The 26,020-nt window shown below is 31.9% G+C and overlaps 35 non-coding genes across 35 annotated transcripts; 14 read left to right on the top strand and 21 right to left on the bottom strand.

Moving 5' to 3' along the window:
- Positions 1–2,946: 2,946 nt before the first annotated feature.
- Trnam-cau (transfer RNA methionine (anticodon CAU)) lies at positions 2,947–3,019 on the bottom strand. The gene has a single exon. It is a non-coding gene; the product is annotated as a tRNA-Met (tRNA).
- Positions 3,020–3,186: 167 nt separating this feature from the next.
- Trnam-cau (transfer RNA methionine (anticodon CAU)) lies at positions 3,187–3,259 on the top strand. The gene has a single exon. It is a non-coding gene; the product is annotated as a tRNA-Met (tRNA).
- A 313-nt stretch (positions 3,260–3,572) lies between these two features.
- On the top strand, positions 3,573–3,645 carry Trnam-cau (transfer RNA methionine (anticodon CAU)). The gene has a single exon. It is a non-coding gene; the product is annotated as a tRNA-Met (tRNA).
- Positions 3,646–4,541: 896 nt separating this feature from the next.
- Positions 4,542–4,614, top strand: Trnam-cau (transfer RNA methionine (anticodon CAU)). The gene has a single exon. It is a non-coding gene; the product is annotated as a tRNA-Met (tRNA).
- Positions 4,615–5,020: 406 nt separating this feature from the next.
- On the bottom strand, positions 5,021–5,093 carry Trnam-cau (transfer RNA methionine (anticodon CAU)). The gene has a single exon. It is a non-coding gene; the product is annotated as a tRNA-Met (tRNA).
- A 219-nt stretch (positions 5,094–5,312) lies between these two features.
- Positions 5,313–5,385, bottom strand: Trnai-uau (transfer RNA isoleucine (anticodon UAU)). The gene has a single exon. It is a non-coding gene; the product is annotated as a tRNA-Ile (tRNA).
- Positions 5,386–5,830: 445 nt separating this feature from the next.
- Trnam-cau (transfer RNA methionine (anticodon CAU)) lies at positions 5,831–5,903 on the bottom strand. Its single transcript has one exon. It is a non-coding gene; the product is annotated as a tRNA-Met (tRNA).
- Positions 5,904–6,844: 941 nt separating this feature from the next.
- Positions 6,845–6,917, top strand: Trnam-cau (transfer RNA methionine (anticodon CAU)). The gene has a single exon. It is a non-coding gene; the product is annotated as a tRNA-Met (tRNA).
- Positions 6,918–7,486: 569 nt separating this feature from the next.
- On the bottom strand, positions 7,487–7,559 carry Trnam-cau (transfer RNA methionine (anticodon CAU)). The gene has a single exon. It is a non-coding gene; the product is annotated as a tRNA-Met (tRNA).
- Positions 7,560–8,226: 667 nt separating this feature from the next.
- On the bottom strand, positions 8,227–8,299 carry Trnam-cau (transfer RNA methionine (anticodon CAU)). Its single transcript has one exon. It is a non-coding gene; the product is annotated as a tRNA-Met (tRNA).
- Positions 8,300–8,519: 220 nt separating this feature from the next.
- Positions 8,520–8,592, bottom strand: Trnam-cau (transfer RNA methionine (anticodon CAU)). The gene has a single exon. It is a non-coding gene; the product is annotated as a tRNA-Met (tRNA).
- A 104-nt stretch (positions 8,593–8,696) lies between these two features.
- Trnam-cau (transfer RNA methionine (anticodon CAU)) lies at positions 8,697–8,769 on the top strand. Its single transcript has one exon. It is a non-coding gene; the product is annotated as a tRNA-Met (tRNA).
- A 400-nt stretch (positions 8,770–9,169) lies between these two features.
- Trnam-cau (transfer RNA methionine (anticodon CAU)) lies at positions 9,170–9,242 on the bottom strand. The gene has a single exon. It is a non-coding gene; the product is annotated as a tRNA-Met (tRNA).
- A 941-nt stretch (positions 9,243–10,183) lies between these two features.
- Trnam-cau (transfer RNA methionine (anticodon CAU)) lies at positions 10,184–10,256 on the top strand. Its single transcript has one exon. It is a non-coding gene; the product is annotated as a tRNA-Met (tRNA).
- A 568-nt stretch (positions 10,257–10,824) lies between these two features.
- On the bottom strand, positions 10,825–10,897 carry Trnam-cau (transfer RNA methionine (anticodon CAU)). Its single transcript has one exon. It is a non-coding gene; the product is annotated as a tRNA-Met (tRNA).
- Positions 10,898–11,564: 667 nt separating this feature from the next.
- Positions 11,565–11,637, bottom strand: Trnam-cau (transfer RNA methionine (anticodon CAU)). Its single transcript has one exon. It is a non-coding gene; the product is annotated as a tRNA-Met (tRNA).
- Positions 11,638–11,741: 104 nt separating this feature from the next.
- Positions 11,742–11,814, top strand: Trnam-cau (transfer RNA methionine (anticodon CAU)). The gene has a single exon. It is a non-coding gene; the product is annotated as a tRNA-Met (tRNA).
- A 400-nt stretch (positions 11,815–12,214) lies between these two features.
- Trnam-cau (transfer RNA methionine (anticodon CAU)) lies at positions 12,215–12,287 on the bottom strand. The gene has a single exon. It is a non-coding gene; the product is annotated as a tRNA-Met (tRNA).
- A 941-nt stretch (positions 12,288–13,228) lies between these two features.
- Trnam-cau (transfer RNA methionine (anticodon CAU)) lies at positions 13,229–13,301 on the top strand. Its single transcript has one exon. It is a non-coding gene; the product is annotated as a tRNA-Met (tRNA).
- Positions 13,302–13,869: 568 nt separating this feature from the next.
- Trnam-cau (transfer RNA methionine (anticodon CAU)) lies at positions 13,870–13,942 on the bottom strand. The gene has a single exon. It is a non-coding gene; the product is annotated as a tRNA-Met (tRNA).
- A 667-nt stretch (positions 13,943–14,609) lies between these two features.
- Positions 14,610–14,682, bottom strand: Trnam-cau (transfer RNA methionine (anticodon CAU)). Its single transcript has one exon. It is a non-coding gene; the product is annotated as a tRNA-Met (tRNA).
- Positions 14,683–14,786: 104 nt separating this feature from the next.
- On the top strand, positions 14,787–14,859 carry Trnam-cau (transfer RNA methionine (anticodon CAU)). The gene has a single exon. It is a non-coding gene; the product is annotated as a tRNA-Met (tRNA).
- A 400-nt stretch (positions 14,860–15,259) lies between these two features.
- Trnam-cau (transfer RNA methionine (anticodon CAU)) lies at positions 15,260–15,332 on the bottom strand. The gene has a single exon. It is a non-coding gene; the product is annotated as a tRNA-Met (tRNA).
- Positions 15,333–16,273: 941 nt separating this feature from the next.
- Trnam-cau (transfer RNA methionine (anticodon CAU)) lies at positions 16,274–16,346 on the top strand. Its single transcript has one exon. It is a non-coding gene; the product is annotated as a tRNA-Met (tRNA).
- Positions 16,347–17,654: 1,308 nt separating this feature from the next.
- Positions 17,655–17,727, bottom strand: Trnam-cau (transfer RNA methionine (anticodon CAU)). Its single transcript has one exon. It is a non-coding gene; the product is annotated as a tRNA-Met (tRNA).
- A 104-nt stretch (positions 17,728–17,831) lies between these two features.
- Positions 17,832–17,904, top strand: Trnam-cau (transfer RNA methionine (anticodon CAU)). Its single transcript has one exon. It is a non-coding gene; the product is annotated as a tRNA-Met (tRNA).
- Positions 17,905–18,304: 400 nt separating this feature from the next.
- Positions 18,305–18,377, bottom strand: Trnam-cau (transfer RNA methionine (anticodon CAU)). The gene has a single exon. It is a non-coding gene; the product is annotated as a tRNA-Met (tRNA).
- A 941-nt stretch (positions 18,378–19,318) lies between these two features.
- Positions 19,319–19,391, top strand: Trnam-cau (transfer RNA methionine (anticodon CAU)). The gene has a single exon. It is a non-coding gene; the product is annotated as a tRNA-Met (tRNA).
- A 184-nt stretch (positions 19,392–19,575) lies between these two features.
- Positions 19,576–19,648, bottom strand: Trnam-cau (transfer RNA methionine (anticodon CAU)). The gene has a single exon. It is a non-coding gene; the product is annotated as a tRNA-Met (tRNA).
- Positions 19,649–21,275: 1,627 nt separating this feature from the next.
- On the top strand, positions 21,276–21,348 carry Trnam-cau (transfer RNA methionine (anticodon CAU)). Its single transcript has one exon. It is a non-coding gene; the product is annotated as a tRNA-Met (tRNA).
- Positions 21,349–21,917: 569 nt separating this feature from the next.
- Positions 21,918–21,990, bottom strand: Trnam-cau (transfer RNA methionine (anticodon CAU)). The gene has a single exon. It is a non-coding gene; the product is annotated as a tRNA-Met (tRNA).
- A 665-nt stretch (positions 21,991–22,655) lies between these two features.
- Trnam-cau (transfer RNA methionine (anticodon CAU)) lies at positions 22,656–22,728 on the bottom strand. The gene has a single exon. It is a non-coding gene; the product is annotated as a tRNA-Met (tRNA).
- A 220-nt stretch (positions 22,729–22,948) lies between these two features.
- On the bottom strand, positions 22,949–23,021 carry Trnam-cau (transfer RNA methionine (anticodon CAU)). The gene has a single exon. It is a non-coding gene; the product is annotated as a tRNA-Met (tRNA).
- Positions 23,022–23,125: 104 nt separating this feature from the next.
- Trnam-cau (transfer RNA methionine (anticodon CAU)) lies at positions 23,126–23,198 on the top strand. Its single transcript has one exon. It is a non-coding gene; the product is annotated as a tRNA-Met (tRNA).
- Positions 23,199–23,598: 400 nt separating this feature from the next.
- Positions 23,599–23,671, bottom strand: Trnam-cau (transfer RNA methionine (anticodon CAU)). The gene has a single exon. It is a non-coding gene; the product is annotated as a tRNA-Met (tRNA).
- Positions 23,672–26,020: the final 2,349 nt, after the last annotated feature.

The raw sequence follows: 26,020 nt of genomic DNA, 5'->3' as shown, positions 1-26,020 counted from the left end.
CATCCGACGTTAGGAATGCGTGCGTCGCTGATTGCAACGCTCGAACCGCGGCGCTGTGTGACGTAGGCTTATATCTTTGCAGTTTTGAAATTTCGTTTGATTTTGGTTCTTCTTTTTTTGTTGTTTTTTTAATTATCGGCTTTGCTATTGTGACGTCATTAACTTTTTCTTCCGCGCTCGATAACGCAAATGACGTTGGAATCGACGACGAATTTCCCACGCTAATGATGTCATCGATTTCGGAAGTATTTATCGAACTGATCGGTGTAATTTTTCTTAGTTTAAAAGTTTTTGAGTGGTGTGAAGGTTTGGGTGGTTTGTCTTTTGAAAGTTTTTTAGTTTTTGAAACACATAGTAATGGTTTGTTTCTGTAAACAAAAACAACTTTTGTAAAAGAAGAATATTTAAATGCATAATTTAGGTAAAAACTAAGCATGGCCAAGTCATTGTTGTCCGCAATTAAACTATATTGTATCATTCAATGTTTGTAATTTAAATATACCGTTTAACTTTAAATAATGATTATGATTAAACTATTTAACAAACCTTTCTATATTGACACTTTTAGTAATAATATTCTGACAGATTTCGGTGGCAGGTAAATAGTTCTGAGCTTGCCTGTAAAAAATAACCTTTTGTTATTAGAACTTTTTTATGTTATAATGTTTTACAAAAGTGTCGGTAAGTTTGAATGAAGTTTACCTGTTTCTACGATACAATAACCGAGGTGGGACTTTAGTTTTTTCTTCAGCTTTAATATTAAGAAATCTACCTTGAACTAAAACATACAAAAATAAGGTGAAGTAAGTGGAACGCTAAATCTAAAAAAACTTTAAGACATTATGATTATAAATACATAATAATGTTTTTGTCTGTCCTTTAGCAGCAGTAAGTTATTAAACCATTGTCCATTCGTTTTTTTTAACCTGATGTCGATTTTCTTTGATTCTGCGTTGCTCGAACTGATAATGATTCTCGTTCTCTTCTTTTTGTTTCATCTATGACGACACAAGATGAAGATCGGTGCTCCCATTGACGTAACAATGCATCCATTCGACGATTCTCGCGCCGAAAACCATCTCTTGTCTTGCGTAAAACATTAGGTAAACTAAAAACAAAATTAGGTTCTAATTTTTTTTTACTTATTTCGTAATATTAAGATTGGAATTTTTCTATAACTAGGACTTTGTATGTATGAATAACACTTACTTGGGTGATGGTGTTGAGGCCGGGGCGTCTCCCAAACTTAAGTCACGTGACTCTTTTTGTGACGTTATCGCACTCGAACTGATTGATGTTACAGATGTTGACCTTCCTCCAGCAGATGAGTTGGCTACTGATGTTGGCCCAGAAGAATTGTTGTTCTCTACTTCACGACTGTTAGAATAGTTGTTGCTGTTGCTTTTCTGTGTTTGTGTGTTGTCGGGTTCTGGTTGTAATAGTGTGTTGTTTAAATGGTGGCGTAACAATACGTACTCGCTTTGTGTGACGATGTCGCGTTCCCGGGGCGGATTTTTTAAGTAGTTGTTTTCTTTGGGTGGTGATGATATGTCAATTAAAACTTCATTTGTACTTTTATTAGGGTTCGTAATATTATTAACCGCATCTTTTCCATAGGAAGAGTAGTCGTAAGTGCTTGTTTCGTCTAACCGATTGTCTTGTTCGTTTGTACGAGAACCAACAATAAACCGCCCACTGATGTCTGTTTTTGGTTTGAATGATTGTTGGGGACCGCTAGACGGCGCAAGAGTTGTATTTTGCTTTCCCGCTTCGCTCTCGTAACTTTCACTGGTTGTTTCCTCGGTTAATAACGAAGTTTCTTCACTGCTGTTGTCAGATTGGTGATCTGTTTCTTCCTTTTTGCCACAACACTTCATAAAAAATGCTACGATGAGAAATTTAACGAAGTCAAACGCCTTTACAATGGGCCGAAAAATGCGCTTCAGTAAACCATCTCTTTTTGGCAAAATCGTTGGGTTAGCGAATGCCTCTTTAGCTCTATAATAAGTTAAAAATTATAAAAAACTTAAAATCGATTAACTTTGCTTTCATATTAGAAGTAAAAATATACTTACCGGTTAGTTAACTTTACTGTTGATTCAATGATTGAGCCAAGTCGTTTCTTCTTAACATCTTCATCTTCGTAAACCGAATATATTTCTTCGTCGTCTGAGGCATCAGAATATAAACTCGTATATTCTCCGTTTTTTTTGGTGGGAAATTTAAATTTAACACCCTAGTAAAAAAGGTTTATTTTATATAAAAGTAGGTGTATAAGGACCATATCTATAGTCAGCAAAACGAAAGCATTGTGTTTTGACCAATACTTGTAATAAAAAGGCAAAATTTAGTTAAATTTAATTGACTCGATTTTAGTAGTACATAGAAATGTAAATTACCATGCTCGGTATAGGGTTGTATTTGGTTTGTTTTGATTTTCTGAACCGCGGTAAAAATCGTTTCCACCCCTTTCTTTTTCTTGGACTACCCATGTCAATATTCGGGGACAGCTTAACCGTTCGGCTTCGGTGTTGAGATTCCCTTTTTCTAAAAAAATCATAAAAAATAGAAGTGCTTTGACCGCTACTTATTAACATGCAGTAGTTTTTCAGCGTTTGTTAAGAGTTAAGGTAATTAATACTTACCCTTTATTTCGCATTTGAATACAGCAACATGTAAATAAAAACAAGAATGTACCTCCCAAGGCAGCTGACAGGCCAATGATTACTCTTTCATCTAAATTTTTTTTTAAATATTAATAAAACATAAAAATGTACGCTGTGTGAGAAACTAACTCATGACCTTAAGACGATGTGACTTACGCGCTGCCTAGTGCACCAACGAGGCTACTTCACCAAATTCATAAAATGTCATAAACAGCGTAATTTACTAGGCATTAAGAACCCTACGAAAAGAATCTTAGGAACATTATTAAATAATAAAAAAAGCCCCGAGTGAGGATCGTACTCACGACCTTGAGATTATGAGACTCACGCGCTGCCTACTGCGCCATCGAGGCCACATGAAAAATTTATTAAAGTGTTACCATGGTAACACTGCTTATAACTTTATAATTGCTGTATATTAAAAGTTTTTTCAGTAACTGTTACCTTGGTTATAACATTATATTTGTTGTCTAATAAAATGTCATAGAGATAGAGAGGTTTAACCTGAGACCGCAATGCAGCCTCGATGGCGCAGTAGGCAGCGCGTGAGTCTCATAATCTCAAGGTCGTGAGTTCGATCCTCACTCGGGGCATAATTTTTGCTTTATTCAATTTTTTAATGCTGCAAAATTATTAAACAATAAATTAACATTTTTACCAGTATTTTAAAACAAAAATAAACTAAACAAATTAACAAAATTTCAAGAACAAATGTTATTTGCTGGTTACAAAAAACCGTTCAAATAGAATCGTAGAAAACTTTATTAAAAACATTAAAAATGCTTCGAGTGAGGATCGAACTTACGACCTTAAGATTATGAGACTTTTGCAGGGTTAAAAAATTAAATAAAGCAAAAATCGAGCCCCAAGTGAAGATCTAACTGTTATTGATTGCAGTTGATTGTCGCCTCGATGGCGCAGTAGGCAGCGCGTGAGTCTCATAATCTCAAGGTCATGAGTTCGATCCTCACTCGGGGCACGATTTTTTTTCATTTTATTTTTTAATGCTGCAAAATTAATAAACAATAAATTAACATTTTTATCAGTATTTTAAAACAAAAATAAACTTGACAAATTACAAAATTTCAAGAACAAATGTTATTTGCTGGCTACAAAAAAACGTTCAAATAGAATCGTAGAAAACTTTATTAAAAACATTAAAAATGTGTCAGTTTCAGTCAATATAATGCTAATTAATAAAAGTAGCAACTTTTATTTTTTTAGCAATGATTCCTACGATTCTATTAAAAGGATTCCTAATACCTAGTAAATTAATTTGTGCATGACATTTTATTAATTTGTTTGGTCTATTTCTATTTAAAACACTTGCAAAAATGTATATAAATTTTGAGTGGTTTAAAAAATAAAATGAAGAAAAATCTTCCCCCGAGTGAGGATCGAACTCACGTCCTTGAGATTATGAGACTCACGCGCTGCATACTGCGACATCAAGGCTGCATTGCGGTCTTAGGTTAAACCTCTCTATCTCTATGACATTTTATTAACCAACAAATATAGAATCGGACTTAATCTACCTGACAAAAATATATATTTGACGGATCAACGGATCGAACGGATTAATGGATCAAGTTTTATTAACTAAATCGAATATATATTAAATAGATATTACATAATTCAAATGCATATTTGACGGATATTTAATTAAACAAAAAGTTTTCATGAATTAAACCCTTACCCTAACCCTCACCTATTCAGATTACCCATTAACTCATCCGACCCATTCGATCCTTCTATCCATCTAATAGTCAATCAATCCATACGATCCGAAAATATATTCTCGTCAGGTGGATTAAGTTGTAATCACAAATATAATGTTGTAACCAAGGTAACAGTTACTGAAAAATCTTGTTTGAATCCTCGATGGCGCAGTAGGCAGCGCGTGAGTCTCATAATCTCAAGGTCGTGAGTTCGATCCTCACTCAGGGCATAATTTTTGCTTTATTCAATTTTTTAATGCTGCAAAATTATTAAACAATAAATTTACATTTTTACCAGTATTTTAAAACAAAAATAAACTAAACAAATTAACAAAATTTCAAGAACAAATGTTATTTGCTGGTTACAAAAAACCGTTCAAATAGAATCGTAGAAAACTTTATTAAAAACATTGAACATGTGTCAGTGTCAGTCAATATAATGCTAACTAATTAAAAATGGCAACTTTTAATGTTTTAGCAATGATTCCTACGATTCTATTAAAAAGATTACTAATACCTAGTAAATTAATTTGTGCATGACATTTTATCAATTTGTTTGGTCTATTTCTATTTAAAACACTTGCAAAAATGTATATAAATTTTGGGTGGTTTAAAAAATAAAATGAAGAAAAATCGTGCCCCGAGTGAGGATCGAACTCACGACCTTGAGATTATGAGACTCACGCGCTGCCTACTGCGCCAACGATGCGACATTTAACTGCAATCAATAACAGTTCGATTCTCACTTGGGGCTCGATTTTTACTTTATTTAATTTTTTAACCCTGCAAAATTAATAAACATTAAATTAACATTTTTCCAGTATTTTAAAACAAAAATAAACTAAACAAATTAATAAAATTTTAAAAACAAATGTTATTTTCTAGTTACAAAAACCCTTCAAATAGAATCGTAGAAAACATTAACAAATGCCTCAAGTGATGATCGAACTCACGACCTTGAGATTATAAGACTCACGCGCTGCATACTGCGCCATCGAGGCGACATTTAACTGCAATCAATAACAGTTCGATCCTCACTCGGGGCATAATTTTTGCTTTATTCAATTTTTTAATGCTGCAAAATTATTAAACAATAAATTAACATTTTTACCAGTATTTTAAAACAAAAATAAACTAAACAAATTAACAAAATTTCAAGAACAAATGTTATTTGCTGGTTACAAAAAACCGTTCAAATAGAATCGTAGAAAACTTTATTGAAAACATTGAACATGTGTCAGTCAATACAATGCTAATTAATTGAAAATGGCAACTTTTAATGTTTTAGCAATGATTCCTACGATTCTATTAAAAAGATTACTAATACCTAGTAAATTAATTTGTGCATGACTTTTAATCAATTTGTTTGGTCTATTTCTATTTAAAACACTTGCAAAAATGTATATAAATTTTGCGTGGTTTAAAAAATGAAATGAAGAAAAATTGTGCCCCGAGTGAGGATCGAACTCACGACCTTGAGATTATGAGACTCACGCGCTGCCAACTGCGCCATCGAGGCGACATTTAACTGCAATCAATAACAGTTCGATCCTCACTTGGGGCTCGATTTTTACTTTATTTAATTTTTTAACCCTGCAAAATTAATAAACATTAAAATAACATTTTTACCAGTATTTTAAAACAAAAATAAATTAAACAAATTAATAAAATTCCAAAAACAAATGTTATTTTCTAGTTACAAAAAACCTTCAAATAGAATCGTAGAAAACATTAAAAAATGCGTCGAGTGTGGATCGAACTCACGACCTTGAGATTATAAGACTCACGTGCTGCCAACTGCGCCATCAAGGCCACAACCAAGTATTATTAGTAACTGTTTCCTTTGGCTACGACGTTTTATTGATCGAATATTAAAATGTCATTAAGAGGTTTAACTCGTATTGATAACGCCTAAATGCAGCGTTAATGACGCAGTAGGCAGCAAGTGAATCTTATAATCTCAAGGTCGTGATTCGATCTTAACAACAGGAATTTTTTAATGTTTTAACGTATTAAGGTTATAATATTATTTTTTATAAGTACATTTAAAATCTTATCAATAACTGGTACTGATGACCATCTACTAATTTGTTAGGCAATGTTTAGCAAACAAAACCGCCCAGTGTGAGAAATAAATAGTATTAAAACAATCAGCAACCGAAAAAGTTAGTATATAGAATGATTGTAATTTTTGCGTTGTTTTTATACGATTTTATTCGAAGGGTTCTTAATGCCTATAGTTAGTAACTTTGTCAATAACATTTTTTGATTTGTTTGGTTTATTTTTACTGTAAAACACTGGTAAAATGTTAATGTATTGTTTACAAATTCTGCCTACTGCACCATCGAGGCCACAAATAAGTTCTTTTAGTAACTGTTCTCCTTGGTAATGACATTTTATTAATTGTTTAATAAAATGTCAAAAAGAAGTTTAACGCATATTGTTAACGTCCAAATGCAGCCTCGATGGCGCAGTAGGCAGCGCGTGAGTCTCATAATCTCAAGGTCGTGAGTTCGATCCTCACTCGGGGCGCTATTTTGCTTTATTTAATTTTTAACCCTGCAAAATTAATAAACAATCAATTTACATTTTTACCAGTATTTTAAAATAAAAATAAACTAATCAAATTAACAAAATTTCAATAAAAAATGTTATTTACTTGAAATAAAGAACCCTTTTAACATAATCGAAAAAAACATTATTCAATCGTTAAAAAATGCCCCGAGTGAGGATCGAACTCATGACCTTGAGATAATGAAACTCACGCGCTGCCTACTGCGCCATCGACGCTGCAAATTGGTGTTATCAATATGGGTTAATCCTCTCTTTCTTACCGACATTTTTTTGTCTAATTAATATGTCAGCGTCAGTCAATATAATGCTAATTAATAAAAATGGCAATTTTTAATGTTTTAGTAATGATGCCTGCAATTCTATTAAAAGGATTCCTAGTACCTAGTAAATAACTTTGTGCATGACATTTTATCAACTTTCTTGGTCTTTTTCTATTTGAAAACACTTGCAAAAATGTGTATAAATTTGCGTGGTTTAAGAAAGGACATAAAAAAAACGTGGTTAAAAAATGAATAAGGCAAAAATTGTGCCCCGAATGAGGATCGAACTCACGACCTTGAGATTATGAGACTCACGAGCTGCCTACTGCGCCATCGAGGCTACGAACAGTAACTGTTACCCTTGGTTATTACAGTATACACACTCGGGGCACTATTTTGCTTTATTTAATTTTTTAACCCTGCAAAATTAATAAACAATAAATTTACATTTTTACCAGTATTTTAAAACAAAAATAAACTAAACAAATTAACAAAATAGGTTAATCCACTCAATCTCTATATTACCCAGTTAATATAACGTTATAACCAACGGTAAAAGTTACTAAACCAACTTTTTTCGTGGCTGCTTGTTTTAATACCATTTACTCACCACATTTATTGTTTTTTTTACTCAAATTGAACAAATTAATAGATGGCCATCTGTACCAGTTATTGATTAGCTTTTAAATATAATCATAAAAATATCACTATAACGTTAAAAATTTTCGGGGTGAAAATTGAACTTACGATCGTGGGAGTATGAGACTTACATGTGCCTTCTTTAGCGACATGGAAACTACATGCAAGAGTTATTACCAACATGAAACATTAATAATTTTTTGTACGATTCTATTTAAAGGGTCTTAATTTTTATCTAGTAAATAACTTTCTTTGTCCATGACCTTTTGTCGATTTGTTTTTTTTTGTTTGCTTAAAACACCAGTAAAAAAATAAAATTATGATGTTTTTAAATTTTGAGTTAAAAAAATTAAATAAAGCAAAAATTGTGCCCCGAGTGAGGATCGAACTCACGAGCTTGAGATTATGAGACTCACGCGCTGCCTACTGCGCCATCGAGGCGACATTTAACTGCAATCAATAACAGTTCGATCCTCACTTGGGGCTCGATTTTTACTTTATTTAATTTTTTAACCCTGCAAAATTAATAAACATTAAAATAACATTTTTACCAGTATTTTAAAACAAAAATAAATTAAACAAATTAATAAAATTTTAAAAACAAATGTTATTTTCTAGTTACAAAAACCCTTCAAATAGAATCGTAGAAAACATTAACAAATGCCTCGAGTGATGATCGAACTCACGACCTTGAGATTATGAGACTCACGCGCTGCATACTGCGCCATCGAGGCTGCATTGCGGTCTTAGGTAAACCTCTCTATCTCTATGACATTTTATTAACCAACAAATATAATGTTGTAAGCAAGGTAACAGTTACTGAAAAAACTTGTTTGAAGCCTCGATGGCGCAGTAGGCAGCGCGTGAGTCTCATAATCTCAAGGTCGTGAGTTCGATCCTCACTCGGGGCATAATTTTTGCTTTATTCAATTTTTTAATGCTGCAAAATTATTAAACAATAAATTAACATTTTTACCAGTATTTTAAAACAAAAATAAACTAAACAAATTAACAAAATTTCAAGAACAAATGTTATTTGCTGGTTACAAAAAACCGTTCAAATAGAATCGTAGAAAACTTTATTGAAAACATTGAACATGTGTCAGTCAATACAATGCTAATTAATTAAAAATGGCAACTTTTAATGTTTTAGCAATGATTCCTACGATTCTATTAAAAAGATTACTAATACCTAGTAAATTAATTTGTGCATGACTTTTAATCAATTTGTTTGGTCTATTTCTATTTAAAACACTTGCAAAAATGTATATAAATTTTGCGTGGTTTAAAAAATGAAATGAAGAAAAATTGTGCCCCGAGTGAGGATCGAACTCACGACCTTGAGATTATGAGACTCACGCGCTGCCAACTGCGCCATCGAGGCGACATTTAACTGCAATCAATAACAGTTCGATCCTCACTTGGGGCTCGATTTTTACTTTATTTAATTTTTTAACCCTGCAAAATTAATAAACATTAAAATAACATTTTTACCAGTATTTTAAAACAAAAATAAATTAAACAAATTAATAAAATTCCAAAAACAAATGTTATTTTCTAGTTACAAAAAACCTTCAAATAGAATCGTAGAAAACATTAAAAAATGCGTCGAGTGTGGATCGAACTCACGACCTGGAGATTATAAGACTCACGTGCTGCCAACTGCGCCATCAAGGCCGCAACCAAGTATTATTAGTAACTGTTTCCTTTGGCTACGACGTTTTATTGATCAAATATTAAAATGTCATTAAGAGGTTTAACTCGTATTGATAACGCCTAAATGCAGCGTTAATGACGCAGTAGGCAGCAAGTGAATCTTATAATCTCAAGGTCGTGATTCGATCTTAACAACAGGAATTATTTAATGTTTTAACGTATTAAGGTTATAATATTATTTTTTATAAGTACATTTAAAATCTTATCAATAACTGGTACTGATGACCATCTACTAATTTGTTAGGCAATGTTTAGCAAACAAAACCGCCCAGTGTGAGAAATAAATAGTATTAAAACAATCAGCAACCGAAAAAGTTAGTATATAGAATGATTGTAATTTTTGCGTTGTTTTTATACGATTTTATTCGAAGGGTTCTTAATGCCTATAGTTAGTAACTTTGTCAATAACATTTTTTGATTTGTTTGGTTTATTTTTACTGTAAAACACTGGTAAAATGTTAATGTATTGTTTACAAATTCTGCCTACTGCACCATCGAGGCCACAAATAAGTTCTTTTAGTAACTGTTCCCCTTGGTAATGACATTTTATTAATTGTTTAATAAAATGTCAAAAAGAAGTTTAACGCATATTGTTAACGTCCAAATGCAGCCTCGATGGCGCAGTAGGCAGCGCGTGAGTCTCATAATCTCAAGGTCGTGAGTTCGATCCTCACTCGAGGCGCTATTTTGCTTTATTTAATTTTTAACCCTGCAAAATTAATAAACAATCAATTTACATTTTTACCAGTATTTTAAAATAAAAATAAACTAATCAAATTAACAAAATTTCAATAAAAAATGTTATTTACTTGAAATAAAGAACCCTTTTAACATAATCGAAAAAACATTATTCAATCGTTAAAAAATGCCCCGAGTGAGGATCGAACTCATGACCTTGAGATAATGAAACTCACGCGCTGCCTACTGCGCCATCGACGCTGCAAATTGGTGTTATCAATATGGGTTAATCCTCTCTTTCTTACCGACATTTTTTTGTCTAATTAATATGTCAGCGTCAGTCAATATAATGCTAATTAATAAAAATGGCAATTTTTAATGTTTTAGTAATGATGCCTGCAATTCTATTAAAAGGATTCCTAGTACCTAGTAAATAACTTTGTGCATGACATTTTATCAACTTTCTTGGTCTTTTTCTATTTGAAAACACTTGCAAAAATGTGTATAAATTTGCGTGGTTTAAGAAAGGACATAAAAAAAACGTGGTTAAAAAATGAATAAGGCAAAAATTGTGCCCCGAATGAGGATCGAACTCACGACCTTGAGATTATGAGACTCACGAGCTGCCTACTGCGCCATCGAGGCTACGAACAGTAACTGTTACCCTTGGTTATTACAGTATACACACTCGGGGCACTATTTTGCTTTATTTAATTTTTTAACCCTGCAAAATTAATAAACAATAAATTTACATTTTTACCAGTATTTTAAAACAAAAATAAACTAAACAAATTAACAAAATAGGTTAATCCACTCAATCTCTATATTACCCAGTTAATATAACGTTATAACCAACGGTAAAAGTTACTAAACCAACTTTTTTCGTGGCTGCTTGTTTTAATACCATTTACTCACCACATTTATTGTTTTTTTTACTCAAATTGAACAAATTAATAGATGGCCATCTGTACCAGTTATTGATTAGCTTTTAAATATAATCATAAAAATATCACTATAACGTTAAAAATTTTCGGGGTGAAAATTGAACTTACGATCGTGGGAGTATGAGACTTACATGTGCCTTCTTTAGCGACATGGAAACTACATGCAAGAGTTATTACCAACATGAAACATTAATAATTTTTTGTACGATTCTATTTAAAGGGTCTTAATTTTTATCTAGTAAATAACTTTCTTTGTCCATGACCTTTTGTCGATTTGTTTTTTTTTGTTTGCTTAAAACACCAGTAAAAAAATAAAATTATGATGTTTTTAAATTTTGAGTTAAAAAAATTAAATAAAGCAAAAATTGTGCCCCGAGTGAGGATCGAACTCACGAGCTTGAGATTATGAGACTCACGCGCTGCATACTGCGCCATCGAGGCTGCATTGCGGTCTTAGGTAAACCTCTCTATCTCTATGACATTTTATTAACCAACAAATATAATGTTGTAACCAAGGTAACAGTTACTGAAAAATCTTGTTTGAAGCCTCGATGGCGCAGTAGGCAGCGCGTGAGTCTCATAATCTCAAGGTCGTGAGTTCGATCCTCACTCGGGGCATAATTTTTGCTTTATTCAATTTTTTAATGCTGCAAAATTATTAAACAATAAATTAACATTTTTACCAGTATTTTAAAACAAAAATAAACTAAACAAATTAACAAAATTTCAAGAACAAATGTTATTTGCTGGTTACAAAAAACCGTTCAAATAGAATCGTAGAAAACTTTATTGAAAACATTGAACATGTGTCAGTCAATACAATGCTAATTAATTAAAAATGGCAACTTTTAATGTTTTAGCAATGATTCCTACGATTCTATTAAAAAGATTACTAATACCTAGTAAATTAATTTGTGCATGACTTTTAATCAATTTGTTTGGTCTATTTCTATTTAAAACACTTGCAAAAATGTATATAAATTTTGCGTGGTTTAAAAAATGAAATGAAGAAAAATTGTGCCCCGAGTGAGGATCGAACTCACGACCTTGAGATTATGAGACTCACGCGCTGCCAACTGCGCCATCGAGGCGACATTTAACTGCAATCAATAACAGTTCGATCCTCACTTGGGGCTCGATTTTTACTTTATTTAATTTTTTAACCCTGCAAAATTAATAAACATTAAAATAACATTTTTACCAGTATTTTAAAACAAAAATAAATTAAACAAATTAATAAAATTCCAAAAACAAATGTTATTTTCTAGTTACAAAAAACCTTCAAATAGAATCGTAGAAAACATTAAAAAATGCGTCGAGTGTGGATCGAACTCACGACCTGGAGATTATAAGACTCACGTGCTGCCAACTGCGCCATCAAGGCCGCAACCAAGTATTATTAGTAACTGTTTCCTTTGGCTACGACGTTTTATTGATCAAATATTAAAATGTCATTAAGAGGTTTAACTCGTATTGATAACGCCTAAATGCAGCGTTAATGACGCAGTAGGCAGCAAGTGAATCTTATAATCTCAAGGTCGTGATTCGATCTTAACAACAGGAATTATTTAATGTTTTAACGTATTAAGGTTATAATATTATTTTTTATAAGTACATTTAAAATCTTATCAATAACTGGTACTGATGACCATCTACTAATTTGTTAGGCAATGTTTAGCAAACAAAACCGCCCAGTGTGAGAAATAAATAGTATTAAAACAATCAGCAACCGAAAAAGTTAGTATATAGAATGATTGTAATTTTTGCGTTGTTTTTATACGATTTTATTCGAAGGGTTCTTAATGCCTATAGTTAGTAACTTTGTCAATAACATTTTTTGATTTGTTTGGTTTATTTTTACTGTAAAACACTGGTAAAATGTTAATGTATTGTTTACAAATTCTGCCTACTGCACCATCGAGGCCACAAATAAGTTCTTTTAGTAACTGTTCCCCTTGGTAATGACATTTTATTAATTGTTTAATAAAATGTCAAAAAGAAGTTTAACGCATATTGTTAACGTCCAAATGCAGCCTCGATGGCGCAGTAGGCAGCGCGTGATTCTCATAATCTCAAGGTCGTGAGTTCGATCCTCACTCGAGGCGCTATTTTGCTTTATTTAATTTTTAACCCTGCAAAATTAATAAACAATCAATTTACATTTTTACCAGTATTTTAAAATAAAAATAAACTAATCAAATTAACAAAATTTCAATAAAAAATGTTATTTACTTGAAATAAAGAACCCTTTTAACATAATCGAAAAAACATTATTCAATCGTTAAAAAATGCCCCGAGTGAGGATCGAACTCATGACCTTGAGATAATGAAACTCACGCGCTGCCTACTGCGCCATCGACGCTGCAAATTGGTGTTATCAATATGGGTTAATCCTCTCTTTCTTACCGACATTTTTTTGTCTAATTAATATGTCAGCGTCAGTCAATATAATGCTAATTAATAAAAATGGCAATTTTTAATGTTTTAGTAATGATGCCTGCAATTCTATTAAAAGGATTCCTAGTACCTAGTAAATAACTTTGTGCATGACATTTTATCAACTTTCTTGGTCTTTTTCTATTTGAAAACACTTGCAAAAATGTGTATAAATTTGCGTGGTTTAAGAAAGGACATAAAAAAAACGTGGTTAAAAAATGAATAAGGCAAAAATTGTGCCCCGAATGAGGATCGAACTCACGACCTTGAGATTATGAGACTCACGAGCTGCCTACTGCGCCATCGAGGCTACGAACAGTAACTGTTACCCTTGGTTATTACAGTATACACACTCGGGGCACTATTTTGCTTTATTTAATTTTTTAACCCTGCAAAATTAATAAACAATAAATTTACATTTTTACCAGTATTTTAAAACAAAAATAAACTAAACAAATTAACAAAATAGGTTAATCCACTCAATCTCTATATTACCCAGTTAATATAACGTTATAACCAACGGTAAAAGTTACTAAACCAACTTTTTTCGTGGCTGCTTGTTTTAATACCATTTACTCACCACATTTATTGTTTTTTTTACTCAAATTGAACAAATTAATAGATGGCCATCTGTACCAGTTATTGATTAGCTTTTAAATATAATCATAAAAATATCACTATAACGTTAAAAATTTTCGGGGTGAAAATTGAACTTACGATCGTGGGAGTATGAGACTTACATGTGCCTTCTTTAGCGACATGGAAACTACATGCAAGAGTTATTACCAACATGAAACATTAATAATTTTTTGTACGATTCTATTTAAAGGGTCTTAATTTTTATCTAGTAAATAACTTTCTTTGTCCATGACCTTTTGTCGATTTGTTTTTTTTTGTTTGCTTAAAACACCAGTAAAAAAATAAAATTATGATGTTTTTAAATTTTGAGTTAAAAAAATTAAATAAAGCAAAAATTGTGCCCCGAGTGAGGATCGAACTCACGAGCTTGAGATTATGAGACTCACGCGCTGCATACTGCGCCATCGAGGCTGCATTGCGGTCTTAGGTAAACCTCTCTATCTCTATGACATTTTATTAACCAACAAATATAATGTTGTAACCAAGGTAACAGTTACTGAAAAAACTTGTTTGAAGCCTCGATGGCGCAGTAGGCAGCGCGTGAGTCTCATAATCTCAAGGTCGTGAGTTCGATCCTCACTCGGGGCATAATTTTTGCTTTATTCAATTTTTTAATGCTGCAAAATTATTAAACAATAAATTAACATTTTTACCAGTATTTTAAAACAAAAATAAACTAAACAAATTAACAAAATTTCAAGAACAAATGTTATTTGCTGGTTACAAAAAACCGTTCAAATAGAATCGTAGAAAACTTTATTGAAAACATTGAACATGTGTCAGTCAATACAATGCTAATTAATTAAAAATGGCAACTTTTAATGTTTTAGCAATGATTCCTACGATTCTATTAAAAAGATTACTAATACCTAGTAAATTAATTTGTGCATGACTTTTAATCAATTTGTTTGGTCTATTTCTATTTAAAACACTTGCAAAAATGTATATAAATTTTGCGTGGTTTAAAAAATGAAATGAAGAAAAATTGTGCCCCGAGTGAGGATCGAACTCACGACCTTGAGATTATGAGACTCACGCGCTGCCAACTGCGCCATCGAGGCGACATTTAACTGCAATCAATAACAGTTCGATCCTCACTTGGGGCTCGATTTTTACTTTATTTAATTTTTTAACCCTGCAAAATTAATAAACATTAAAATAACATTTTTACCAGTATTTTAAAACAAAAATAAATTAAACAAATTAATAAAATTCCAAAAACAAATGTTATTTTCTAGTTACAAAAAACCTTCAAATAGAATCGTAGAAAACATTAAAAAATGCGTCGAGTGTGGATCGAACTCACGACCTGGAGATTATAAGACTCACGTGCTGCCAACTGCGCCATCAAGGCCGCAACCAAGTATTATTAGTAACTGTTTCCTTTGGCTACGACGTTTTATTGATCAAATATTAAAATGTCATTAAGAGGTTTAACTCGTATTGATAACGCCTAAATGCAGCGTTAATGACGCAGTAGGCAGCAAGTGAATCTTATAATCTCAAGGTCGTGATTCGATCTTAACAACAGGAATTATTTAATGTTTTAACGTATTAAGGTTATAATATTATTTTTTATAAGTACATTTAAAATCTTATCAATAACTGGTACTGATGACCATCTACTAATTTGTTAGGCAATGTTTAGCAAACAAAACCGCCCAGTGTGAGAAATAAATAGTATTAAAACAATCAGCAACCGAAAAAGTTAGTATATAGAATGATTGTAATTTTTGCGTTGTTTTTATACGATTTTATTCGAAGGGTTCTTAATGCCTATAGTTAGTAACTTTGTCAATAACATTTTTTGATTTGTTTGGTTTATTTTTACTGTAAAACACTGGTAAAATGTTAATGTATTGTTTACAAATTCTGCCTACTGCACCATCGAGGCCACAAATAAGTTCTTTTAGTAACTGTTCCCCTTGGTAATGACATTTTATTAATTGTTTAATAAAATGTCAAAAAGAAGTTTAACGCATATTGTTAACGTCCAAATGCAGCCTCGATGGCGCAGTAGGCAGCGCGTGAGTCTCATAATCTCAAGGTCGTGAGTTCGATCCTCACTCGAGGCGCTATTTTGCTTTATTTAATTTTTAACCCTGCAAAATTAATAAACAATCAATTTACATTTTTACCAGTATTTTAAAATAAAAATAAACTAATCAAATTAACAAAATTTCAATAAAAAATGTTATTTACTTGAAATAAAGAACCCTTTTAACATAATCGAAAAAACATTATTCAATCGTTAAAAAATGCCCCGAGTGAGGATCGAACTCATGACCTTGAGATAATGAAACTCACGCGCTGCCTACTGCGCCATCGACGCTGCAAATTGGTGTTATCAATATGGGTTAATCCTCTCTTTCTTACCGACATTTTTTTGTCTAATTAATATGTCAGCGTCAGTCAATATAATGCTAATTAATAAAAATGGCAATTTTTAATGTTTTAGTAATGATGCCTGCAATTCTATTAAAAGGATTCCTAGTACCTAGTAAATAACTTTGTGCATGACATTTTATCAACTTTCTTGGTCTTTTTCTATTTGAAAACACTTGCAAAAATGTGTATAAATTTGCGTGGTTTAAGAAAGGACATAAAAAAAACGTGGTTAAAAAATAAATAAGGCAAAAATTGTGCCCCGAATGAGGATCGAACTCACGACCTTGAGATTATGAGACTCACGAGCTGCCTACTGCGTCATCGAGGCTACGAACAGTAACTGTTACCCTTGGTTATTACAGTATACACACTCGGGGCATTATTTTGCTTTATTTAATTTTTTAACCCTGCAAAATTAATAAACAATAAATTTACATTTTTACCAGTATTTTAAAACAAAAATAAACTAAACAAATTAACAAAATAGGTTAATCCACTCAATCTCTATATTACCCAGTTAATATAACGTTATAACCAACGGTAAAAGTTACTAAACCAACTTTTTTCGTGGCTGCTTGTTTTAATACCATTTACTCACCACATTTATTGTTTTTTTTACTCAAATTGAACAAATTAATAGATGGCCATCTGTACCAGTTATTGATTAGCTTTTAAATATAATCATAAAAATATCACTATAACGTTAAAAATTTTCGGGGTGAAAATTGAACTTACGATCGTGGGAGTATGAGACTTACATGTGCCTTCTTTAGCGACATGGAAACTACATGCAAGAGTTATTACCAACATGAAATATTAATAATTTTTTGTACGATTCTATTTAAAGGGTCTTAATTTTTATCTAGTAAATAACTTTCTTTGTCCATGACCTTTTGTCGATTTGTTTTTTTTTGTTTGCTTAAAACACCAGTAAAAAAATAAAATTATGATGTTTTTAAATTTTGAGTTAAAAAAATTAAGTAAAGCAAAAATTGTGCCCCGAGTGAGGATCGAACTCACAACCTTGAGATTATGAGACTCACGCGCTGCATACTGCGCCATCGAGGCTGCATTGCGGTCTTAGGTAAACCTCTCTATCTCTATGACATTTTATTAACCAACAAATATAATGTTGTAACCAAGGTAACAGTTACTGAAAAAACTTGTTTGAAGCCTCGATGGCGCAGTAGGCAGCGCGTGAGTCTCATAATCTCAAGGTCGTGAGTTCGATCCTCACTCGGGGCATAATTTTTGCTTTATTCAATTTTTTAATGCTGCAAAATTATTAAACAATAAATTAACATTTTTACCAGTATTTTAAAACAAAAATAAACTAAACAAATTAACAAAATTTCAAGAACAAATGTTATTTGCTGGTTACAAAAAACCGTTCAAATAGAATCGTAGAAAACTTTATTGAAAACATTGAACATGTGTCAGTCAATACAATGCTAATTAATTAAAAATGGCAACTTTTAATGTTTTAGCAATGATTCCTACGATTCTATTAAAAAGATTACTAATACCTAGTAAATTAATTTGTGCATGACTTTTAATCAATTTGTTTGGTCTATTTCTATTTAAAACACTTGCAAAAATGTATATAAATTTTGCGTGGTTTAAAAAATGAAATGAAGAAAAATTGTGCCCCGAGTGAGGATCGAACTCACGACCTTGAGATTATGAGACTCACGCGCTGCCAACTGCGCCATCGAGGCGACATTTAACTGCAATCAATAACAGTTCGATCCTCACTTGGGGCTCGATTTTTACTTTATTTAATTTTTTAACCCTGCAAAATTAATAAACATTAAAATAACATTTTTACCAGTATTTTAAAACAAAAATAAATTAAACAAATTAATAAAATTCCAAAAACAAATGTTATTTTCTAGTTACAAAAAACCTTCAAATAGAATCGTAGAAAACATTAAAAAATGCGTCGAGTGTGGATCGAACTCACGACCTGGAGATTATAAGACTCACGTGCTGCCAACTGCGCCATCAAGGCCACAACCAAGTATTATTAGTAACTGTTTCCTTTGGCTACGACGTTTTATTGATCAAATATTAAAATGTCATTAAGAGGTTTAACTCGTATTGATAACGCCTAAATGCAGCGTTAATGACGCAGTAGGCAGCAAGTGAATCTTATAATCTCAAGGTCGTGATTCGATCTTAACAACAGGAATTTTTTAATGTTTTAACGTATTAAGGTTATAATATTATTTTTTATAAGTACATTTAAAATCTTATCAATAACTGGTACTGATGACCATCTACTAATTTGTTAGGCAATGTTTAGCAAACAAAACCGCCCAGTGTGAGAAATAAATAGTATTAAAACAATCAGCAACCGAAAAAGTTAGTATATAGAATGATTGTAATTTTTGCGTTGTTTTTATACGATTTTATTCGAAGGGTTCTTAATGCCTATAGTTAGTAACTTTGTCAATAACATTTTTTGATTTGTTTGGTTTATTTTTACTGTAAAACACTGGTAAAATGTTAATGTATTGTTTACAAATTCTGCCTACTGCACCATCGAGGCCACAAATAAGTTCTTTTAGTAACTGTTCCCCTTGGTAATGACATTTTATTAATTGTTTAATAAAATGTCAAAAAGAAGTTTAACGCATATTGTTAACGTCCAAATGCAGCCTCGATGGCGCAGTAGGCAGCGCGTGAGTCTCATAATCTCAAGGTCGTGAGTTCGATCCTCACTCGAGGCGCTATTTTGCTTTATTTAATTTTTAACCCTGCAAAATTAATAAACAATCAATTTACATTTTTACCAGTATTTTAAAATAAAAATAAACTAATCAAATTAACAAAATTTCAATAAAAAATGTTATTTACTTGAAATAAAGAACCCTTTTAACATAATCGAAAAAACATTATTCAATCGTTAAAAAATGCCCCGAGTGAGGATCGAACTCATGACCTTGAGATAATGAAACTCACGCGCTGCCTACTGCGCCATCGAGGCGACATTTAACTGCAATCAATAACAGTTCGATCCTCACTTGGGGCTCGATTTTTACTTTATTTAATTTTTTAACCCTGCAAAATTAATAAACATTAAATTGACATTTTTCCAGTATTTTAAAACAAAAATAAACTAAACAAATTAATAAAATTTTAAAAACAAATGTTATTTTCTAGTTACAAAAACCCTTCAAATAGAATCGTAGAAAACATTAACAAATGCCTCAAGTGATGATCGAACTCACGACCTTGAGATTATAAGACTCACGCGCTGCCTACTGGGCCAACGAGGCCAAAACCACGTATTATTAGTAACTGTTTCTCTTGGGTATGAAGTTTTATTGATTTAATATTAAAATGTTATTAAGAGGTTTAACTCATATTGATAACGCCTGAATGCTATTTAATGTTTTAACGTATTAAGGTTATTATAATAATATTTTTTATAATTACATTTAAAATCTTAATAATAACTGGTACTGATGACTATCTATTAATTCGTTAGGCAATGTTCAGTAAGCAAAACCGTCCAGTGTGAAGATTAAATAGTATTGAAACAATCAGCGACTAAAAAAGTTAGTATATATAAAGATTTTAATTTTTGCGTTGTTTTTTACGATTCTCTTTGAAGGGTTCTTAATACCCATAGTAAGTAACTTTGTCAATAACATTTTGCGCCATCGAGGCGACATTTAACTGCAATCAATAACAGTTCGATCCTCACTTGGGGCTCGATTTTTACTTTATTTAATTTTTTAACCCTGCAAAATTAATAAACATTAAAATAACGTTTTTACCAGTATTTTAAAACAAAAGTAAACTAAACAAATTAATAAAATTCCAAAAACAAATGTTATTTTCTAGTTACAAAAACCCTTCAAATAGAATCGTAGAAAACATTAAAAAATGCGTCGAGTGAGGATCGAACTCACGACCTGGAGATTATGAGACTCACGTGCTGCCAACTGTGCCATCAAGGCTACAACCAAGTTTTATTAGTAACTGTTTCCTTTGGCTACGACGTTTTATTGATTGAATATTAAAATGTCATTAAGAGGTTTAACTCGTATTGATAACGCCTAAATGCAGCGTTAATGACGCAGTAGGCAGCAAGTGAATCTTATAATCTCAAGGTCGTGATTCGATCTTAACAACAGGAATTTTTTAATGTTTTAACGTATTAAGGTTATAATATTATTTTTTATAATTACATTTAAAATCTTATTAATAACTGAAACTAATGACCATCTGTTAATTTGTTAGGCAATGTTTAGTAAACAAAACCGTCCAGTGTGAGAATTAAATAGTATTAAAACAATCAGCAACTAAAAAAGTTAGTATATAGAATGATTGTAATTTTTGCGTTGTTTTTATACGATTTTATTCGAAGGGTTCTTAATGCCTATAGTTAGTAACTTTGTCAATAACATTTTTTGATTTGTTTGGTTTATTTTTACTGTAAAACACTGGTAAAATGTTAATGTATTGTTTACAAATTCTGCCTACTGCACCATCGAGGCCACAAATAAGTTCTTTTAGTAACTGTTCCCCTTGGTAATGACATTTTATTAATTGTTTAATAAAATGTCAAAAAGAAGTTTAACGCATATTGTTAACGTCCAAATGCAGCCTCGATGGCGCAGTAGGCAGCGCGTGAGTCTCATAATCTCAAGGTCGTGAGTTCGATCCTCACTCGGGGCACTATTTTGCTTTATTTAATTTTTAACCCTGCAAAATTAATAAACAATCAATTTACATTTTTACCAGTATTTTAAAATAAAAATAAACTAATCAAATTAACAAAATTTCAAGAAAAAATGTTATTTACTTGAAATAAAGAACCCTTTTAACATAATCGAAAAAAACATTATTCAATCGTTAAAAAATGCCCCGAGTGAGGATCGAACTCATGACCTTGAGATAATGAAACTCACGCGCTGCCTACTGCGCCATCGACGCTGCAAATTGGTGCTATCAATATGGGTTAATCCTCTCTTTCTTACCGACATTTTTTTGTCTAATTAATATGTCAGCGTCAGTCAATATAATGCTAATTAATAAAATTGGCAATTTTTAATGTTTTAGTAATGATGCCTGCAATTCTATTAAAAGGATTCCTAGTACCTAGTAAATAACTTTGTGCATGACATTTTATCAACTTTCTTGGTCTTTTTCTATTTGAAAACACTTGCAAAAATGTGTATAAATTTGCGTGGTTTAAGAAAGGACATAAAAAAAACGTGGTTAAAAAATGAATAAGGCAAAAATTGTGCCCCGAATGAGGATCGAACTCACGACCTTGAGATTATGAGACTCACGAGCTCCCTACTGCGCCATCGAGGCTACGATCAGTAACTGTTACCCTTGGTTATTACAGTACACACTCGGGGCACTATTTTGCTTTATTTAATTTTTTAACCCTGCAAAATTAATAAACAATAAATTTACATTTTTACCAGTATTTTAAAACAAAAATAAACTAAACAAATTAACAAAATAGGTTAATCCACTCAATCTCTATATTACCCAGTTAATATAACGTTATAACCAACGGTAAAAGTTACTAAACCAACTTTTTTCGTGGCTGCTTGTTTTAATACCATTTACTCACCACATTTATTGTTTTTTTTACTCAAATTGAACAAATTAATAGATGGCCATCTGTACCAGTTATTGATTAGCTTTTAAATATAATCATAAAAATATCACTATAACGTTAAAAATTTTCGGGGTGAAAATTGAACTTACGATCGTGGGAGTATGAGACTTACATGTGCCTTCTTTAGCGACATGGAAACTACATGCAAGAGTTATTACCAACATGAAACATTAATAATTTTTTGTACGATTCTATTTAAAGGGTCTTAATTTTTATCTAGTAAATAACTTTCTTTGTCCATGACCTTTTGTCGATTTGTTTTTTTTTGTTTGCTTAAAACACCGGTAAAAAAATAAAATTATGATGTTTTTAAATTTTGAGTTAAAAAAATTAAATAAAGCAAAAATTGTGCCCCGAGTGAGGATCGAACTCACGACCTTGAGATTATGAGACTCACGCGCTGCCTACTGCGCCATCGAGGCGACATTTAACTGCAATCAATAACAGTTCGATCCTCACTTGGGGCTCGATTTTTACTTTATTTAATTTTTTAACCCTGCAAAATTAATAAACATTAAAATAACATTTTTACCAGTATTTTAAAACAAAAATAAATTAAACAAATTAATAAAATTTTAAAAACAAATGTTATTTTCTAGTTACAAAAACCTTTCAAATAGAATCGTAGAAAACATTAACAAATGCCTCGAGTGATGATCGAACTCACGACCTTGAGATTATGAGACTCACGCGCTGCATACTGCGCCATCGAGGCTGCATTGCGGTCTGAGGTAAACCTCTCTATCTCTATGACATTTTATTAACCAACAAATATAATGTTGTAACCAAGGTAACAGTTACTGAAAAATCTTGTTTGAAGCCTCGATGGCGCAGTAGGCAGCGCGTGAGTCTCATAATCTCAAGGTCGTGAGTTCGATCCTCACTCGGGGCATAATTTTTGCTTTATTCAATTTTTTAATGCTGCAAAATTATTAAACAATAAATTAACATTTTTACCAGTATTTTAAAACAAAAATAAACTAAACAAATTAACAAAATTTCAAGAACAAATGTTATTTGCTGGTTACAAAAAACCGTTCAAATAGAATCGTAGAAAACTTTATTGAAAACATTGAACATGTGTCAGTCAATACAATGCTAATTAATTAAAAATGGCAACTTTTAATGTTTTAGCAATGATTCCTACGATTCTATTAAAAAGATTACTAATACCTAGTAAATTAATTTGTGCATGACTTTTTATCAATTTGTTTGGTCTATTTCTATTTAAAACACTTGCAAAAATGTATATAAATTTTGCGTGGTTTAAAAAATGAAATGAAGAAAAATTGTGCCCCGAGTGAGGATCGAACTCACGACCTTGAGATTATGAGACTCACGCGCTGCCAACTGCGCCATCGAGGCGACATTTAACTGCAATCAATAACAGTTCGATCCTCACTTGGGGCTCGATTTTTACTTTATTTAATTTTTTAACCCTGCAAAATTAATAAACATTAAAATAACATTTTTACCAGTATTTTAAAACAAAAATAAATTAAACAAATTAATAAAATTCCAAAAACAAATGTTATTTTCTAGTTACAAAAAACCTTCAAATAGAATCGTAGAAAACATTAAAAAAGGCGTCGAGTAAGGATCGAACTCACGACCTTGAGATTATAAGACTCACGTGCTGCCAACTGCGCCATCAAGGCCACAACCAAGTATTATTAGTAACTGTTTCCTTTGGCTACGACGTTTTATTGATCGAATATTAAAATGTCATGAAGAGGTTTAACTCGTATTGATAACGCCTAAATGCAGCGTTAATGACTCAGTAGGCAGCAAGTGAATCTTATAATCTCAAGGTCGTGATTCGATCTTAACAACAGGAATTTTTTAATGTTTTAACGTATTAAGGTTATAATAATATTTTTTATAATTACATTTAAAATCTTATTAATAACTGAAACTAATGACCATCTGTTAATTTGTTAGGCAATGTTTAGTAAACAAAACCGTCCAGTGTGAGAATTAAATAGTATTAAAACAATCAGCAACTAAAAAAGTTAGTATATAGAATGATTGTAATTTTTGCGTTGTTTTTTCTACGATTTTATTCGAAGGGTTCTTAATGCCTATAGTTAGTAACTTTGTCAATAACATTTTTTGATTTGTTTGGTTTATTTTTACTGTAAAACACTGGTAAAACTGTTAATATATTGTTTACAAATTCTGCCTACTGCGCCATCGAGGCTATATGTAGCAGAGGATGGTTTCGATCCATCGACCTCTGGGTTATGGGCCCAGCACGCTTCCGCTGCGCCACTCTGCTGAGGTAAACTACTCGCCTTATTTCGTATATAACCGAAAATACCACAACCGCGCACACGTTTTAGGCAATTAGGTTTCATCAAAGTTCTTAAAAGCCCTGAAATTGCTTAAACATCTTAGGCTTAAACAAGGTTAACAAAACAGCTAAGAATGTAGAAGTTGCAGTCTTACCTTTTAATATTTCTTGTAGAAATGTAGCGATTGAATTAGTATTATTGGCATCATTTTCGACATTTTGGTAAGCAATACCATCATCATTTACTGGATCATAGTGGTATTTATAACTATCATAATCTTCAGTAGTTTCAAAATTGCTGTTTAAATTTTCTCCAACAGCTGTTTTAATTTCACTATCATACGCAAAATAGTCATCCACAATGCCTGGAGTTTTGTATACATCGTTATTTTCTTTAAATAAACCTTCCGAAATGGGCATATCCTGATGAATATTATCTTTTGCATAATCTACAGCTTCTCCCCCCAAAAAGTCGTATATTTCATGTCTGTCCTTAACCTGTATTTGACTATAATCGTGCATAAGGTTATGTGCAATCGGTGGTTCACGTATCGGTTGATATTGCGTTGGTTCAGTTTCTTGTTTATACTGCTTTGGTGTTGGTTCAATAGCCGAAGCTGGTTCAATAGCCGAAGCTGGTTCAATATACTGATTTGGGCCGCTATAATGCTTCGGAAAGTGATCTGGCACGTTATACTGTGTTACAGGCCTAATTAGGTGCTGATTTTTAGCAACTGCCTCATCGTAACTAGGGTAATCTTCGTTTTCAAAACTTTTTCTTACTAGGATTTCAGCTTTAGACACAGATGGATGTCCTTGGAATCGAACTTCAACTTCAAAATGCTGAATCAAGACTGTGTCACGTGTCTCGTGAACTTCAGAAAGTGAGACACTGCACTTTAGTTTATTTCTAAAAATAACCATTACTTGTTAGCCCTAACATATTAAAAAGGCACTTTATCTGTAAAAAACGATTTTAAATGAAGTAATACTTACATGCACGAAGGTAGAGGGACTCTAACATTTCGTTCTAAGAGTTTAAACCATTTTACTTCTACGTTCCATGTCGGTTCACCTAATTTGGAAGACCATTTCTGCAACATCTCTTCTCTTTCTTCTTCCCTGCGGTGCACACCAACCTCTAGTGTGTACTCCCTGTCGTGTCTGTCCGCGTTTCCTATACCTCCGTGGGGGTGAATAATTCTAAGACACGGTGCAGAGTCTAAAAATATATAAATTTGTAAGAAAACTTCACTGATTTAACGACTAGTTTTATTATCTGATACATTGTTTTGATAAGTGCTCGTTAAAACTAAGTTTTACCGTTCAAAATATAAAACACTTGGTAGTTTTAAATTAACGTTAAAATGACAGTAGCTCGCTTGAAAACCTAAGTAGTCGGCTAAAAATGGTCTAAACGG

The sequence above is a fragment of the Corella eumyota genome, chromosome 4 (genome assembly GCF_963082875.1).
Source record: "Corella eumyota chromosome 4, kaCorEumy4.1, whole genome shotgun sequence".
NCBI lineage: Eukaryota > Metazoa > Chordata > Ascidiacea > Phlebobranchia > Corellidae > Corella > Corella eumyota.
The sequence above is the reverse complement of the archived record's forward strand: the minus strand, read 5'-3'. Positions and strand labels throughout refer to the sequence as shown.